This window comes from Teleopsis dalmanni, chromosome 1 (genome assembly GCF_002237135.1).
Source record: "Teleopsis dalmanni isolate 2A chromosome 1, ASM223713v2, whole genome shotgun sequence".
NCBI classification, from domain to species: Eukaryota; Metazoa; Arthropoda; class Insecta; order Diptera; family Diopsidae; genus Teleopsis; species Teleopsis dalmanni.
Window position 1 is genome coordinate 20,100,977 of NC_051846.1, and position 18,931 is coordinate 20,119,907.

At 29.2% G+C, this 18,931-nt stretch overlaps 1 protein-coding gene across 1 annotated transcript in view; it reads right to left on the bottom strand.

Moving 5' to 3' along the window:
* Positions 1-18,931, bottom strand: part of LOC119677864 (collectin-12-like) — a 321,969-nt gene that overhangs the window by 17,049 nt on the left and 285,989 nt on the right. The window contains exon 2 of the mRNA XM_038089423.1: positions 14,326-14,365. The gene's annotated coding sequence lies outside the window, so the exon portion shown is untranslated. The remainder of the gene's footprint in view (positions 1-14,325; positions 14,366-18,931) is intronic.

The following is an 18,931-nucleotide window of genomic DNA, read 5'->3' on the forward strand; positions in this document are numbered from 1 at the left end:
CTTAGAATGTAACGTAAATTTTCATAGGGACTACTAACCATTGTACAACTTTATTACATTGCATAACTTCAGTAAAGTAAATGATAAAATTAATCTGTATAGACTAGAACCACTTACGTATATAATTAAAAAGTTTGTTTTTATTTTGTGTTCTTTAATAAAAGTTTTGAAACATTGCAATAAATACCTTCCTAAGATTATTATATTTTAAATAAATTTTCAAGTTTAAATTTTGTTTAAATCTCATTTTTTAAACCACACTGCTAGTTTCGTTTCATTATCTGTATTTCATGCACTTTCATGTACATTTTGTATACATAAAATAGCTACATTACATATTTACTTAATGATGACATTGTAACAGTAACACTTGACACACTCTTTTAATCTCCTCTTGAGCTTCACGCAATCTCAGGACTTACGTGGCTTGTTTTCTCCTAAGCATCAACGGCTGAAAGTTTGCCGTGTGACAGTAAAATGGCAGATACATTCTGCGGCAGATAAATCAAGATCCTTAACATGTTTACCCAGAAAAGCACACTAAATTCTTTACAACGAAGTACGAGTAGCGACAGTGACAGCTGAGAAAAAGGCAAACAATTCGTCACATCAGTTGGCATTACAATTGCAAGGAAATGATTCACCAACGTAAGTGGAGTAAATTTATATGCTGACATCATCAACAGTGGGTAATATAATTTTATCTAATTTTAAGATTTAATTTAATAAAATTTAAATTTATTCAAAATATTTTTAAAGTTTTTTATTCTTACTGCACATATAGTAAAATCCTTTTAAAGAGCTTACTTTGAATTAGAAAAAAATTTACTTGCAGCTTAAAACTTTGAAGTCGTAATCATATAATCATATGAAGTATATACGTAGTTTCATGTGTGCCTATAAAAAATATTCTAATTATTTCCTCAGAAACTGCTGACAGTAACTTTTCCATGTGCAATCAGCAAACATGAGGACCACCCACCAACGTACGTAGAAAACACTGCGTCGATTTGCTATATGCAAATTTAAACTTAACCGGAAAGTGCAACCAAAAGCACATAGGAGATAAATTTTTGTTCTAAATTTGTTTCCGTTTTGTGAGGCATAAAGGATGTTTGTGCTCACAATGGAAGCCATCATTTGAGGTGAAAGTAACGAAAATTTATGAAAATTTTGCTTAAGTGAAATGTGAAATGTGAGTTCCATGCTGAGTTATGCCGGACTGAGATTTGCAGTTGGTAACAGTCGAGTTGGAGATATGATTTATTGACAACTGTGTAAAATCTTTTCTGGCCTTAAAGGAAAACGGATGTCAAATAAGTTTCAATTCATTTTTTCATATTTTTTTCTTCATCTTCTTCATCATCATCTTCAGTCTTGCATAAATATAATTGGACTTTGTTGCGTTTGACAAGTTGATGTTAGCAAACTTTTCACAGGTTGGATATGACATTGTGAAAATCTATCTTTTAAGCATATTTTCATAAAAAACTTCAAATGGAATTTATGTATGTTTTATGAAAATTGAAGAAAAGAAACTATAAATAGTTAATACATAACCTCAATATTCAGTTTTAATGCAAGAAAATAGTTTTAATAGAAGAAAAGAACTTTAATAACCTCATTCATTACCTCATTATTCTGTTTTAATGTAAGCAATCCACGATACGCTTAAGTTTGTCTTAAATTATAAAAAATATTTTAAACATGAGTAAAACAAGTACTTAAACAAAAACTATTATGTTTTTTATTTTATCTAAGACTATCTAAGAAGAACGTATAATTTACTATAAAAATAGTCGGTATTTTTGTACCATTTTTATTGCAATTTTAAGCCAACTTCGTCAAAGTTCTTCCAGCGAAGTTTACCATGTTTACTCATAGGGAGCACTTGTTGATGCCCAACGGTGTCGAAGTCATGAAATCATGAAGAAGAAAAACTTGCCCAGCTTATAAAAAGTTTTCCATCAAAGACACACAAGGAATAAAAACTTTCTACTTTAATATTTTTATTTTAGTAGTTCTCGTTTCTTTGGTCGGAAAGTGGATTGAATTTAAAACTAGAAAAATCTGAAGAAACAAAAAATTCCTATTTAATAAATTTTTACTCAAAAACACTGCCGAGACTTCAAGGTTTTGCTTTGTTTTGTTTGAGCATTTTGAATGCAGCAATATTCAGAAATATTTTAATTGGATGAAAATGTAATTCGAAAATCCTTTTTAATAAACTATAAACTAAAATTATTCAAATTCGAATTATATTATTTTAATTGACACCTTGAAGTTTAGAAAACTTTTACTAATAATAGAATCAGGCCCTCTATAAATATACTGCACCTACGCTAACCATTAAAAGATACATTACATCTTATTTTGTCAAAAGTGTATACAGATCCTTAGGTTTATCTGAAAATTTGGGATTCATCAACAATACCCAAAATTTCTAAATAAATAATTCTGCGCCATATTTTATTCTGTAGTTATATTTCTAATATAAATAAATAATTGATTAATACTCGATTTTATATATCAATATAAAAATAATTGTCATATTGACCACATCATTTTTGCCTTGTCATACTGTGTATTATTGCTATTAAATATAGTCATTGTCTTACTATATACTATCTGTCCGAAGAGATAGTCGTCTTAGAAGCAGACAAGACTTCCAGTCACATTCTTTGTGACTGCCCAACTTTGATCCTCAACGGTCAACATTCTGGCTTTCATTCAGAAGGCGGAATGTCTTCTGTTCAGCTAGGGTCTGTTGCAGCACAAAAGATCAACCATAGGTATTCCTATTTCCATCTACTCTATGGCAATGTACTTGGAACAATTACTAACTTTAATAAATGTATGTAAATATGTGATCAACTTGAAAAGCAGTTGGAATTGTTAAATAAAAAACGCTTGACCCAATCTTCTGTATATTTTTTACGATTAATTGTGATATAACCTCTTGACTTTTTTGCGGACTTTTTTTTTATGATCCGCAAACGTATTAAAACGTTGACATGAACGAATTACTATTGCTGGAGATATGAATACTAACACCAACCATTCCCAAAAAACCGCAGATATTTGCAAATATAGTAGTTGACTGCAAACAAATATATTAACTGCAAACAGACCTCGTTAAGAAACTAATCTTTTAAAGTAATAATTCTATATTGATGACATATGTATGTTTATACAACCATCATTATTACCATGCAAGCATTCAGATTATTGTAAATTAATTATTGTATTTCTAAATGCTAATTCATTTAAACTGCTAGAGAATAATAATTCATATATATACTATATATATACTATACCACATAAATGTTAAAGTTTTATTTTATTGTAATTTTATATATAAGACAAAAATATAGTGTTAAAATTATAATTTTCATTCAGTTTAAATGATATCATTCTTATAAAAGCTAATATTGCAAGTTCTAATTGATTTAAAATTTAATATAATGTTTTATTGTAATAAAAAGCAGTTGTTTCGTTGATCTTGGGTTATTTTTTGAGACTCATAATTCGTGTTTTATATGTGATGTGAAATTGTTAAAGTTTTTTTTTTATATATGGTGTGTGTATAATTTTAATATTATAATTCTCATTCAGTTTAAATGATATCATATCTATAAGAGCGAATATTGCAAGGTTCTAGTTCAATATTTTAATGTAATTTTTTATTGTAATATCAAATATCTTTTTTCGTTAGGTTTGGATTGTTTATTGTAAAGCAAAATATTTTATTTGTCAAAATGATCGATCGAATTTAGGCTATTTGATAAACAAGCCTTTTTTTTTTTTTAAAGTTGCATAAAAGGAATATATTTATTCAACTAATTTTTTTTTAATTAAAATTCATTTAAGAATTTATAGTAAGAAAATCTGTAATGTCATCATTGTGTTTACGTATGTCGACTAGGCAGAACTAATTCCATATAATTTTTGTTTTAAGTTTTTAATTTTTCATATAAGCATTTTCGTATTATAGATATTTATCGTGTAAATTTTGTGTGAATGTTTCCTCTGGGTTAATATGAATAGATATTGTGTAAGTTTTTTATATTTGAAGATGAGGACGTTGAGGAAGTTCTGTTGCTATTAACATCCGTTTGATTTAAACATGGAGACCGTTTTGATATATAATGTATAATATTTATAATAATATTTGAAATATTTTAAATTTATTATTTTTTGAGTGTGACTTTTGTACTATTTGTTATACTATTTTCAGTAAATACTTTTGTTTTACTGAAACAACTGTGAATATTTATTATGCAGTAATTTGGCAGCTCTGTTTGAATAGTTCTGAGTCATCTCAAATTATTTACTGAAGTATCTTAATCATTCTTTGACTTGGTTTACTAATTCATAGAACACTTTTTCAAGGTCCACTTAAATTTGTTTATATAAATATTTACCAATTGAAACACCAGTTTAAATATAAAATTATTTTCGCATCCATACGTGGTATAATTTGATAGATTTGACAAGTTTATGTGTCTCGAAAAGTGGCTTTTGCCATAATCGCACTAATTACGGCCTGAAGTATTGCCGTATGCAAATGTATCTTCTCAGGTGCTGCATTATGACTCATAAACTAAAGTAAATAGTCAGTTATAAAATAATACCAAAAAGCTTATAAGATAAGCGCATTAAATATATACTAAATATATAAAGAAAATAAAAAATAAATATTTGTTGTATATTTTTTTAAGACTGCACAAAGTGAATATTTATTTAAAATATTTTTTTATAAATCGCATAAATTCGAGTGTGAGTTTGAGTATCTTAAAAATAATTTTTTATTCTGGTTATTCATATTTATTTGACTTAAAAATCAAATAGAATGATTGATGCATTGATGCTTTAGTGCATATAAATTTGTCATAAATTTTAAGGAGAATCTACTTTTTAGTTCTGAGCTATTTTAGACAGAATATAAAATAAACAAATTGCTTTGCGAATGAAATAAATTTTAAATTTTTATTTCACAAATGTTTATGGACATTTTTGTGCAATAAAAAATAAAAACTTAAACTTTATGGTTTTTATCAAATTTGTTGTATTTGCAAATATATCATATAAAAATATTTAGTTTTATTTATGATTGCATAGGACAGGAGGCGATTTTTAGTTTAAAAAAGTCGATGATTTGTTTTTTGAATATACGTTAAACTAAAAGTTCGATGTTCTATCATATTTTTCAAATTATAAAATATTACTTAAGTATATCGCTTTCATTTTTCTAATATATTATTATAGATATACAAACTATTTTTTAATAAATATTATGCATTTCTGCCAACAGCAATCTTTTTTTTATATATATATACATATATTTTTTATATATTTTATTTTATTTATTTTATACAACAATAACCTGGAACTTGAAACCTGGAACTTGAGCATTGAAAGTTTGTGCAGCCTTGGCTACTTGTGGATAACCACGATTAGTCATCGCTTCTAATTTGACAGGCACGAGTTCTAAGCCTGGCACTTGCAGTCCAAACAAATTATATACGGACTATAAACTAATTAAATAAAATTCGATTATTTTCTAAGACCATTGATGAAGAGTACTTGGCAATACTCGAAACAGCGTTGTATGGTCAGCCAAATTTCAATAAAATTAAAAATAAAGTTTTTGTGTTTGTCCTTTCTATCTTTCTTTGCTATTCGAAAACTCTCTTGAAATTTTATAGATATATTTATATTATATTTTATATATATTTTTTATCCGGCTATAGGTCACTTTTTGTTAAATAATTCAACGTTTGTTTATTATTTTTTAAGACATTCTTTATTTCGATTCTCCTTGAGAGTCATCATCGGGATCACTATCTAATATAAATTAATATTACTAAAACTATATCTTAGACATCCTCTTTGTTCTAGATAATAGATTGCACTATATTACAACATATAGTAGATATAGTATTGAAATACAGTGCAATAAAGACAATAGAATAAAGAGAATGACGTAGTTATAGTATAGCAATGCCGTACAATTTAGACAATAGAATAAAGAGGTTTTAGTAATATTAATTTATGTTAGATCCTGATACTGTTGATGACTCTCAAGAAGAGTCGAAATATAGAATATACCTAAAAATATTAAACAAAGGTTGAAATTATCCGACCTATAGCCGGATAAAAAAATATATATAAAAACCATTATAAAAAAATAGGTCAATAAATAAATTCAAAGATTTTATAGTATTTTTTTTAATCCACAATATTTTGTGTGAATTCCATATGATACATTTCACTCGAATATATTTGTCTTCAGTATTGAATTATTTTTCGCATAATATATACGTGTTACTCTACTTTACAAAGCCGTCACAGTATGTTCCTCTCGTCTGCAAATATCTTTACATATTTCTCTCAGTTAAACATCCTTGCAGTGCATAACTCCTTTCCACTATTGTGATTTGTTCCGTAGGCAGTAAAGTATCCTTTGCAATGTTGCATTGCAACCGTGTTAATGCGGTTCGTACGTCGGCTGTCGATGCATCTGTGTTTTGTTGGATGTGATAAGCAAAAACATATATCGCCGTATTGTTGACTTCGTAAAGGTCATTTTAATTAATAAAAGTGCTTTTCCGTTAAAAAGGATTCTGTGTTATCGTTGTTTGCAGTCTTTCCAAAGTAGTGCCTGCATTCGTAAATCTGTGATTCATGTATGAGTGCCTTGTGCTTTAATGAAGAATGGCGGTGCTTCGTAAATGTTTTAAGTATTTACACTGCAACTTTTCTGTGAATATTCCGCTTTTGAAGTGCATAAGAGTAATGCAAAAATGAAGTCGGTTTAATTTGTACAATAATAGCACTCGAAAAATGGTTGAGAAGCTTAAAGCCCCACATTTGTTACCATTTGTATGCAATTTAAATGATTAAATTCTTCAAGGAATACAATTTTCATTATTTTTCACATGAACGTCATAATAACTGAATACTAACAAATAGCAATAATGCACTAAAAGTAACTAGTAGAATAAGTTTTATAGATAAAAAATATTTCAAAGCATCTGGCATCTATTGTAGTTAAAACAATGCATATATTGTTTTGAATAATATTTCATTGAAAAACGTTGTTAATTTAAGCAGATTATAAAATAATATCATTGTGCATTGAACAAATGAATCACAACAACATTTACTAATTCAAAATGAAAACTTTAAAATAAAAATAATAGTATTATATATTTCAAGTTAAATAAAACTAAAAAACGTCAATGTGTTAAATTCACTATACAGCAATAATTTTTATAAAAAAATATTTCACTTAAAAAAATATTTACCAAAAATATAATCAATTTAATTTAATAGTTGCTTAGAAATTTGTTGAAAATAATAAAATTTTAAATAAATAACAACATATGTATACTGATTGACTTCTTCGATAAATATGGGTCTTTCAGTAACGTCAGTATTGCAGTGAAATATTCTCATGACAATTACCTCAACGGAATGACTATCACGACATAAATCACTAAATGAATTAACTCAATGCTTAGTTACATAAATATTAATACAGAGGTGGACCATCTATGGATGAAAAAATTTGATAAGAGATTAATTCAGAAAGTAGTTACGTTATTTCCACTCTAATAGCTAGTAAGGTTAAATTAACTACTCACTTATTACCGATTGAAGAATGAAAGTCTGAAGGATTGATTTCAATATAAAGAATAGTAGCTATTCTTGGTAGTGATGCACACTTGATTTAAGTCGACACTTACAACAAATGGGCCTTAATTTTGCTTCAAATTTTTTGAGTGGTTTCTAATATTAGAAATTCACCTAAAGATGGTAAAAGCGAATTTGCCGAAATAAGTATAGAAATTTACAAAATATGACAAACGAAATAAAAGTAAAAATCCTTAAAAACAAAACCGACTTTAAAACAAGTCTTGCCTCGAGAATATTATAACCGGTTTAACGTAGTAACCTGTCTTGTAGACTCAACACAGCACAATAAACGACACAGTGGAACCAGTAAAAAAACCGGTACCAATTCATGTTATATGTTTGGCATAACTTCACCCTTGGTAATGAGCAAGACCTACTATGCCTCTGCCGATATTTAAGTCAGAGCACCCGGTGTGAATACACAGCTCCATAACGATGGAAATAAAATACAATCATTCTTTCACACAAGTTTGGGTTCTAACCGCAACTACCATGGCACGGTCAACCTCAATTGGTCAGGAAAGCCGAAACTGCGGCCACTGATCCTCGTTGTACCAGATAGACATCTCCGGTCTGGTATTGTAAGTTAGTCTCACTCACTACTATTTACAATCCAAGCAATGTCAGATGGTGCCGGGATTTTAGTCGTCTCTTACGACAGGCATATCTTACCTCGGGAAAAATTGAGCCTCTTTCACTCGTAAGAGGAGGAATTGGGATTAGCGGAACATTAACCGTGGAATGCATACACCTAGACATTTTACTTGTGCAAATATATTTCAATATTTTAAGCAGTAGTATTTGGCATGCAAAGTGAACTGGCCCTCGTTGCGAGCATAAAATTTTACTGAGAAAATGAATTTATTTTCTCTTAGACTTTGAGGCACCTATCAAAGTTGCTTTAGGTGTCTACATTCTGACCAAGGTAGTTCATGAACTTAGAAATATTATTAACATAATTATTAACATATATAGAGCAATTTCAGGATAACTCTATTATGGGTGGCGTAATTATCCTAATATTCTGGGATATGATCACGCTGATAAGTTAGTGATACTCGGTGGATTCAGTGTTTGTTAGTTAGTTAGTTGTGGTGGAGGGAGGACGAGTCCTCCTTTATTAGCTAAAAAGCCGTTTTGAATCCACAAACACCTTGTAATAGTGTGTAGTAGAGAGAAGATCAAATTAGAACCAGCCGGAGACTTTTACAAAGGCAAGAATCTGGCTAATGCTAATGCTAGAGATATCGCCGAGTGAATTGAAGCAGGAGGCCCCTAAAAACTTGAACCTAGTTTTTGCCAATCCTGGACAAAGACACATCAAGTGTTTTGGTGTCATTGTTTGTATTCAAGGTAAATTTAATTCTGTTAGAGATTCTGTTAGAGAGAAAATTTACTTTGCAAGTTAGTAAAGGTTCTATAAAATCATGTAAAATCTTAAGTATACTGTTGTAATGCATACATCATTTGTAAGCATTGCTTTTTATAGAAGTGTTAAGTAATGAGTGCTAAATGTATTTTTGTCATATTCAAGTGTAGATAAAGCGCTTTACCGATTCTATTAAAATAATATCTATAATAAATATTATATTTTCTCAAACAAACAATGTTAAAAATCGAATTATTTTTCTTTATTTCAAATTAGCTTTCCTAAAGACAACATTAAATAAACATTAATTTTTCATTACTGAATATTAGCAAGAAAACGGTAATAATGACAAGATAATGAAAGATTTAATTCATCACAAGCACTGCATTAAAATATCAAAGAAAAATTTCTAGGTTTTGTGACTTCTCTAGGGATTTGCAATGCTTAAAATGTTTGCATTCCCTACAATCATCAAAGCATTTAACATTTCCATTGTAGTTCGTTCAGAGAGAAGTAGGAGCAAGGAAAGAAAAATGGTTAATAAGTTTAGTTAAGGCAAATGTAAGAATGAAATTATGATAATTGCGCGTTTTGTAACAAAAGTTGATAAGTGAAAAAAAAAAATTACAATCACAAAGCAACAATAAAACAAAAGTTCCCGAGCAAAAAGTTAAAAAAGGATATATTATGGATGCGAAAAGAAAACAGGTCAAAAATGCTTTAAATCGGAAATGAGGGATTTAAAATGAAAACCAACCAAATATTTAATCTGTTTAAAGTTTACATGAGAGAATGTCAGCAATGCATTAAAGATATAAAGATACTTATGTTACACTCAGTATCGGTGTTAGGGGTGGACGAGATGGGGAGAAGGCCCAGGGGCGAAAAAGTAAAGGAGCGCCAGATCGACGTAAAAAAATTATGCTTTGTTGTTTTCAAATTTATACTATTAGTTTTATGGTCAGCTAAATTTCAATAAATTAAAAAATAAAATATTTGTCCTTGTCTTTTCTTTGCTATTCAAATCCGTCTAATTATAATTTTTAATTAATTTAATTTTTAGCGGAAATACTTATCATCATAATTATTCGTAAATAATTTTTTGAGACTGCAAGTATCAAGAGTTGAACTCGTGCCCCGCCAAATTTGAAGCTCAGAGTCAGCGTTCATTAACCCACTGACCCAAAGCCATACTTGACTTGTATGCTCGCACTTTTTTCTGGAGTTTTGTTAATTTGCTGTCAAAGTTTATTAACAAATACACTTGCTGTGTCATATTAGAACGAAATCATAAACCAGCTGTAGAATAATCGTATTAATTAATAAATAAAAAGTACGTATAATAAAAAGTATTTTTATGACAAAGTATTATTTTATAATTTCAGTATTGTTATCATTCCATATAATTTTCTTTTCCCCCTTTTTTACATGATTTTCAATAGTAGCTAGGGGCGCCGGTAGTTTTAAAACCGGCTCTGTTACACTGACACTCACTTTATTTATATTACTAATATATTTATATTTTTTTTCGCTTTTTTACATGATTTTCAATAGTAGCTAGGGGCGCCGGTAGTGTTAAAGCCGGCTCTGCTTACACTGACACTCACTTTATTTATATTGCAATTGAAGCATATATCACAGTTTTAAAATTGAAAATAAATAATAAAAATGTATGAAAAGTAGAATTTTAATACACTATATAATAGCAAAGAATTTTTATAGGGAGGTTCTTGCATTTGCCTATACGGGTAAAGGATGTGGCCATGAATTCAAAGCGTAAACATTTCAATTTAAATTTAACAATTTTTTATGCTCAACATAAAAAATAGCAGCAATAAATTGCAGCACAAATTGCTGCTAAAACAAATACTAAAAGGGCAAATACCAGCGGAGAAGCATAAATTCTCAGCTACATTACATACAGAGACAGAGTGGCTGCATTTAAACTGTAAGCCGCATGGAAGTTGAACTGAGCCGCTGTTTTAAGGATTCATTGCTCTCCATAAATTTCTTCATACAAATACAGCCAATGAATCCCGAAAGTCAAATGGGATTTCCAAACAAATTAAATAAAAGTTTAAATGCGAATTGAAGTCAAGCCATAAACGTATTTATTTTATTAAATGAATATGTTACTTTATACTTAATAAAAATTTGACTACTTTATGCAGCTAAAAAATGTTACTCATACGTCATGTGGTCGCATGCAGCGAAGAGTTAATTTAATCAGCATTATTTGAGATTATGTACAATAACAGTTTGTAATATCTGACATATTAATTTAATTTGAAGTTTTATTCAGTGAAGTGAACTGGAAAATGTCAAAAGAGCTTGAAAAGTAGAGATAGTCTCATTTTTAGCATTTAAACTGGAAAGATTCTATTGTCACACTTTTGACATTTCGTGCAACTTTTATGCTTTCATATGCTTGAGTTTTCAAAAACTTTGCGGTAAGTTTATTTTGCAAAACTTCGGTTTAGGTTTATGTGCAGAGATTTGGGGAATTTGTGAAATTTGTGGAAAATTTTATATTCCATGATTTTATTTTATTTTTATTGAAATGGCAGTGCACGCAAGAGTAAATGCAATTGTGCTGTAAAATTGAAAAACAAGTAGTTGAAGTGAGTGAGTTCAATTGACTATATCGGAAATATTTGTAATAATTTGTTATGAATGAACATTGGATTCAATCGAGAATGCATTTTAATAAATTCTAATAACCATTTTGAGTTTTACAGCTTTTTTATATATTTGCTTTTTTTACAAAAATTAAATTGAAGTAAATCGAATATGAAAATTATACTAACCATTACTGATAGTAAAAGTTTATCATTGAGTGAAGAGCATCGAAAAGCATAGTTATGAAATTATAGTATTTAGAGGATTTAGAAAAAATATTATGATTAAACATTCATATTCAATCATATTAAATATGATTATGCTCAGCGTGCTATTTATAATAAAATTATTCGAAAAAAGTAATAAAGAATCATAAATTAAAAAAAAAGTTATGTGGTAATTTATGAGATGTTGAAAAATATTTAGAAATAAATAGTTAGAATCCCAATATCTTATCAAATTAAACTAAATTAAGGTTATAATTAAAAGACTACAATGTAATTTAAATAAAAATAATATTTTTCATTATACGAGGGCGGTTTGATAAGTCAGTGACTTTTTTAATTTCTCGCACAGTTACTCCAAATGCAACAGTGCTGCCGGCAGCTGTAATCTACCAGTGGGCAACTGTCTAATATTGAGCAAGCTACGTCGTTCAGTTGGTGTTTGATAGCCGTTCAAAGCGGACAACCTCGTGAATGTTTACATAAATGAAAAAAAGTGAATTTCGTGTGCTGATTAAATCAGGATGGCCAAAATCCACGAATTGGGATACGAACTGCTACTCCATCTAGCATATTCTACAGATTGTTTATTGTCCCCTGTGACTATTTTCTGTTTCCAAACCTAAAGAAATGGCTGGACGGTAAGAGATTTGAGTCGAATGAAGAAGTCATTACCGAAACAAACGCGTATTTTGAGAGCTTTGAGAAAACTAATTATTTGGAGGGAATAAGAAAATTAGAAAAACGCTAGACTAAATGTATTGAGCTAAGAGGTGATTATGTAAAAAAATAAAATGTTTATTTGGCGAAAAAAACTTGTTTTATTCAAAAAGTCACTGACTTATCAAACCGCCCTCGTATGAATAGATTAAGAAGCTTTATATATTTTATATTTCATTGCAATAAATAATAATATTCGCCTTAACTACTTTACTAATTAATAAAAATGTACCATAATAGAATTTTTCATAACTAGAAAAGAAAGTAAAAGGCAATTGTGAATAGAATGTTGAATTCTTTTAGTAAAAAAAGGAAAGTCTCAAGACTTTTTATAGCAACTTTACTTAATTTATATTTAACTCTATACACAACATTACAGGAAACGCACCAGTTAGCTTCATAAATTAAAGTGTAACCTGCTTAGCACTATGGTCACTATGTATAGTACTAGAAACACATGCTATAAGACTGGGTCGACCCTATACTGACTTTTGTCATCCGCGACTATGCGGATGAGGAGGAAATTGCACTCAATCTCATGTGTCAGTATACATTATTGGCTAGGAGAAGCTTAAACTCTTTAACGCCGCTTTCTTTAACGACCTGACAGAACTAACATACTGCGAAAATAGAGATTTGGTCAAGTCTGTATACTTTTCAGGTTGGTTTACTTTTGCTTGATTAGGGAAATTGTACCTTTTTGCGTTGCTCGTACGATGATCATTGTAGTCTTTCCGGTAATTATTCTGGTCTGCATATGACGAACATTTTTTAACATTATATCCCAAACGATTTAGCGTTTTTAGTTTGTGTACTTAACAACAAAAACCAATTCATTTTATTACACCTCCAGCTCAAAAAGTACCCGGATTTTGTAAATAAAACACAAATTTAAATTTTATTCCAAATTTATTTTATCTCCTTCAAAATATGCTCCTTGTGAAGCGATACACATATGCCAACGCTTAACCCAATCTACCATACATTTTTCGTAGGCCCGTGCAGGTATGGCTTTTAGTTCCTTCAGCGAATTCTCTTTTACCGATTCAATCGACTCAAAACGCTTACCACAAAGGGGCAATTTGAGTTTCAGGAATAGGAAAAAGTCGCATGGATCCAGATTTGACGAATATGGTGCCTGAGCGATGACAGTGATGCCGAGTTTGGTCAAAAAATCGCGTACAAAAATTTTCCATAGTAAAAATCGCTAAATGCACTTGAGGTAATCTCACATTAACAGCTGCTGTAAACAAACTAATTGACTGATGGAGCTCAAATTTGTACCATATGTCAAGAGTGCACCAACAAAACAAAAAAAGGTCTATTATTTAAGGAGTAGTTAACAAACAAAATCCCGATACTTTTTGAGAGGAAGGTATACATTCCTAATAAAAAATTAAAGTAACTGTTTACAAAATGTATAAACTTTTAGTAATATCTAACAATAAGTGAGACAATAAATATTTTAGAAACATCGATCATGATAATATAAAGTAAAAAAAAATTATTAATTGAGGAGACTGCAAGAACTGCATGCCATATGTTAACATTTTTACATCTCTTTATCTTAAAAAAATTTGATATGTAATTTAAGACGGTATAAAAATATAGGTTAAAATTTTTTAATAAAGCTATCAGTAATATAGTAACATATATAATAATTATAGTTAATAACATAAACTGCGAACCCACCTCTAAATTATGCGGCTTCCAAGCATTTACTAGCGCTTATCTGAAAAATATAAAAAATAATTCATAATTAGTATAACAACTTAAAAACAATATTTTTCAAAATAATGATATAAACAAATATGTTTTATTTTTTTTTTGTTTTGTTTATATAAAAATCATATTATTTATCAGTTTTTAATAATCATGTAATTTCAAAGGTTTAATAAATTTTACGGAAATTGAGTGCTTAGTGGCATTTAATAGCATTTCATTCCCATGACAGAAGTAGTAGTCACACCCAACAACTTAAGCCTGCAATTATATGCAATCTGCTATTGAATTTAAATAGAACTGCAAATAAAAGATTAATAATTTTGCAACAATGTATATTGAATGGACTTGTCTAGTGCAGACGGCACAGACGGACGTTATCAAAATTTGCTCAATTTAAAATCAAATTGCCTGGTCAGTTTTACGTTTGCAATTCCATAATTCAGTGCAAACAAAAAATAAATTAAAATTAATTGCTCGTAGTAATTTCAATAATTCATTATCAATAAAACTGAGCTATTACAGTTTATGATTGACTAATGTTCAGATAATTGCGGCTATTATGTTTATCACTTGAAAAACTATCTGAAATGGCGGTCATAAATTATGCTTTATTTTTATTAAAGCCCAGCAATTGAAAGAGATTAGAGGCAATGCTCGCTTTTTGTTTGATTTGTAAATGTCAGCGATAAGTATAGTGGAGCCTTGAATTTTTATAGAAGCTCTAGTTTTTTTTTTATCTATTAGAAATATTAATTCCACTATTTTTTGTTTTACAAGATAGTTTCGATGCATTTATATAATGAAGCATAAATAAAGTAAGGCTGTTTTAAGTAGGTCTTATTCCAGATATTAGGTAAAGCAAGGTAAATACAGTGGAAACTTTTTTACGGTCATTTATCGCTAGTCAAGTTTTGCTTTTACAAGAGAGGCATTCGGGCAGTTAACCCTCTCAAGAGAGGGGGATATTTCTATTTGATCTTTGAAAAGTTATTCACCAAAGAGAGACACTCGTTAAAAGAGTTTCCTTAAATAAATAGAAATAGATGTAGAAATAAATAAACTCAAATTTTCTCAATTGGTAAAAAATATAATACAAGTCCTACATCTGATGTTTCTATAATTTGTATTAAATGGTAAGATCTCTAGACACATGTGTAGAGATAAAGATAATAGCATATGTATATATAATATGTATATACTTAGATAATTGTAATACCATATACTACCAATAGAAATTAAGTAAATGTCAAGAAGTTACTCATCTTTGTATATTTATATTTCTTACAGATATCATCAGGGGATTTTGATGATTCTAGTCATAAAGTGCTTTACAGCAGAACAGTACATAGGCCATATTTATTCTCAGGACGCTACTATATGGTGCAAAACTTTTGGGGGTAGGAAATTTTTAATGGCTTTATGCTTTCAAGCGACTTTTCTTCAGTGAAAACATTGTGAAATCATATAAAATATATAAAATAAATATAGAAATAAATATACAAATATAAAAATATATAGACATAGGTGCTTGATGTAGGGCATTTAAAAAAATATTTTTGGTTTTATATATAGAAATAGCTTTAATGATAGAAAAAATTAAATCAAAGGTATTATTTTTGAACCTGTTAATAGTTGTCTTAGGATGTGGACGCAAAATCAGGAGTATCAGTAAATAATCAGTAAATAACAACAAAAAAAAAACAGACCAATACTAATGTTGGAAATACCGCAGCGTGTATTAAAGAAAGGAGTACCCAAAAATTTAAACTTGGTTTTCGATAAGCTAAAACATACACAAAACAGGTGCTCTCCGAAGTCACCTCCTTGAGTGTCAGTAGGATATTGGATAGAGTAGATTGAGCTTAGCGCCATACCGTCCTAAAATTCAGTATCCAGAACGTATTGATATTATATTCGATATTTCTGGTTTTTTTTCATGTACTAAGTCCATGGTTATATATTTGAGGTATAAGAGTAGTTCTTGACCTGGCTGTTGAAGAAATATAAACCCAATTCCAATTTGCGTGTCGCAAAATATGGTCATATATTAACTTTTGTTTGTGAATGACAAGATTGTAATTGTAGATTGTAATGAGGGGTTCTATGGAAGTGAGGCCTAAATCTTAAGTACCGGTAAATAATGTGATTTTTGCTATTTTCCTACAAAATAATTGATGATATTGAAATAGGCTTAACAAGCTATAGATATTCCAAAAATCATTTCTAGATGTTCGTGAGGCTTTTGAGAGAATTAAGTAGAATGGCACATAGTTCAAATTAAAATAATAAATTTCTTTTCCACACTATTGTAAAGTAAATATTTAAACACTTAATACTTCTACTATTTTATTTGTGTTGAATTATTAAAGATTAAAATACATTGCTAAATGAATATGACTGCCGCGAATCACGACATCCGACCTGTTGTTGCTTTGCGAGTTGACCGACGACTACTTTTTCCTCGTTGTCGTTTCGATATATTTCATACCGTTCCCTCGCAACAGTATGATCTTCATTCACACTATTTACTAAGAAAGTTATCCTTTAATAAACGATATTTGTACAGTCAAAAATTGAAACATCTTATAAATGCAGCTACTCATAAGTGTAAGTGGTCCACAATGAAGTATCTTGGGACCCATTCTACACATACTGTTTATAGTTGTTATGTGTGCCTTAAGTAATGCAACTGTAGCAACATATTCCGATAACACCTTTATTATAGTACCTAGCTTCTCAAACTTGAGACTCTATGCTTTACGAGAAGTTAACGGAACCAAGAAGAAGTAGAAAAAGAATATAGCCACAATAAAGCCTGACCTCAGTTTGGAAAATAACTTATATTCTTCTCTTCTTATTTGGCACTAGAGTCCAGTATGAACTTTGGCCTCCCTCACGATCTGCCTCCATCTATCCCTATCTTCTGCTACTCTCGAAAAACAACCTATAGTCCTAATAAAGCTTTTGTGAAGGTATGACTTATCATTGTATAACATTATAGGTAGTTTGAGTAGCCACAGTTCTTATTCAAAAACAGTGTAAACTAATATTAATGTTTCTATTCATAGTGAAATACTTTAACAGATATTTTACTAATGTAGTCTCGTTTGTAAGATCATATTTTTCCTCAATAAACTCTGTAGGGTTTTAGTTGATGTAAATAACTTTTTTTTAAACTTTAGAATAACAAAAATAAATTTAAAAAAATGTTTAAGCTCTGGAAAATTTTTCAAAGACTCACACAAAAATTTACAATATTTACTTTTATTGGATTAATAAATTTGATATGTAAAATAGATTTTGTAATTTGAGATAAACTCGGCCTATCAAGTATCTGTAGAAAACCTTAAAGGTGTGAAGTTTTGTGCACGAAAATTAACGAGTTTCAATGAAAAGTTTGATTTGAAAAATAAGTACAAAAAACCAAAAAACATCCAGCAACCAAAAAAGATTATGTTTAAGGCGAGCTTAATAAAATTAAGTTTGGCCTAAAAGTAAAGTTACAAATAAAAAAAAATATAAAAAATAGATTAATTTGGCTAAACACAGATGTGATACGATCGCGCTACAAAATTGAAAAATGAAAAATGAATTGAATGTTAAGTAGATTTTGTAGATTTTGTAGATTTCTGTAGCCGTTCTCTTTACTTTGTAAGGCAGTGACATCATATGTCGCATTTGCATACGCGTATCTGGTATCTTTGGAAGTGTCTGTAGTGGAGTATACAATTACAAATTAAATGTCAATGAAAAGATACTAAAAACAGAATCATTTTCTAGTGCAAATGTTTACATCATTCATTGAGATTAAGTGTAATTTATTTGCTAACGAATGTTAAGGCAAATGTAAATACGCCGACCAGCGAACGTATGCGTTGCTCATAAAAGTATCTTGCGAAATTGTCAGATACTTCGATGTTTCAATGTAAAATTGCTGCCACTGACAGATGCAACTTGAAAATATCAATTTTTATTTTAGTGTTTTTTTCTTTTTTGTTTAGTATTTCATTTAATATTTTATGAGATAAAGAAGAAAACATTTTCACAGTACATATTTGCGATTATGCCATTGTGGCTTTTGTATTCTGTTTATTTTTAGAGAAAAAGTTTTTCGTTTTGCGTATCTTAACGTTTATGACTATTTGCATTAAAATAAAAAAGTATAAAATAAAATCTAAATAAACCGAAAATGCGTTATTTAGCTATTTGTAGTTGTTAGTGAGAAATTGCAACTAAGATTTTTTTTTTAATTATCACTTTTAGTTGAAGTTTTTGCCTCGTAAATGTGATGCACTTCAGTCGCCAAAATTTCTTAATAAATTTTTTTTAAATCTGTAAGATTTTACTAATTTGCTTGGTTTATTGGCAGCCGAATATTTTTATGACCAGTTCTTCATTTTTAATTTTGTTTTTAAATCGCAAATTGAAAACCAGCCCATTTTTCCATATTTCTGCCAAATGTAATTTGGTTTTATTGACAATGCATTAAGGCTGCAAAACATGTTGGAAATTAATTCAAAAAAAAAAAAAAAAAAATATGGACTCGCAAAATTTGTTTAATAAATTATTAAAT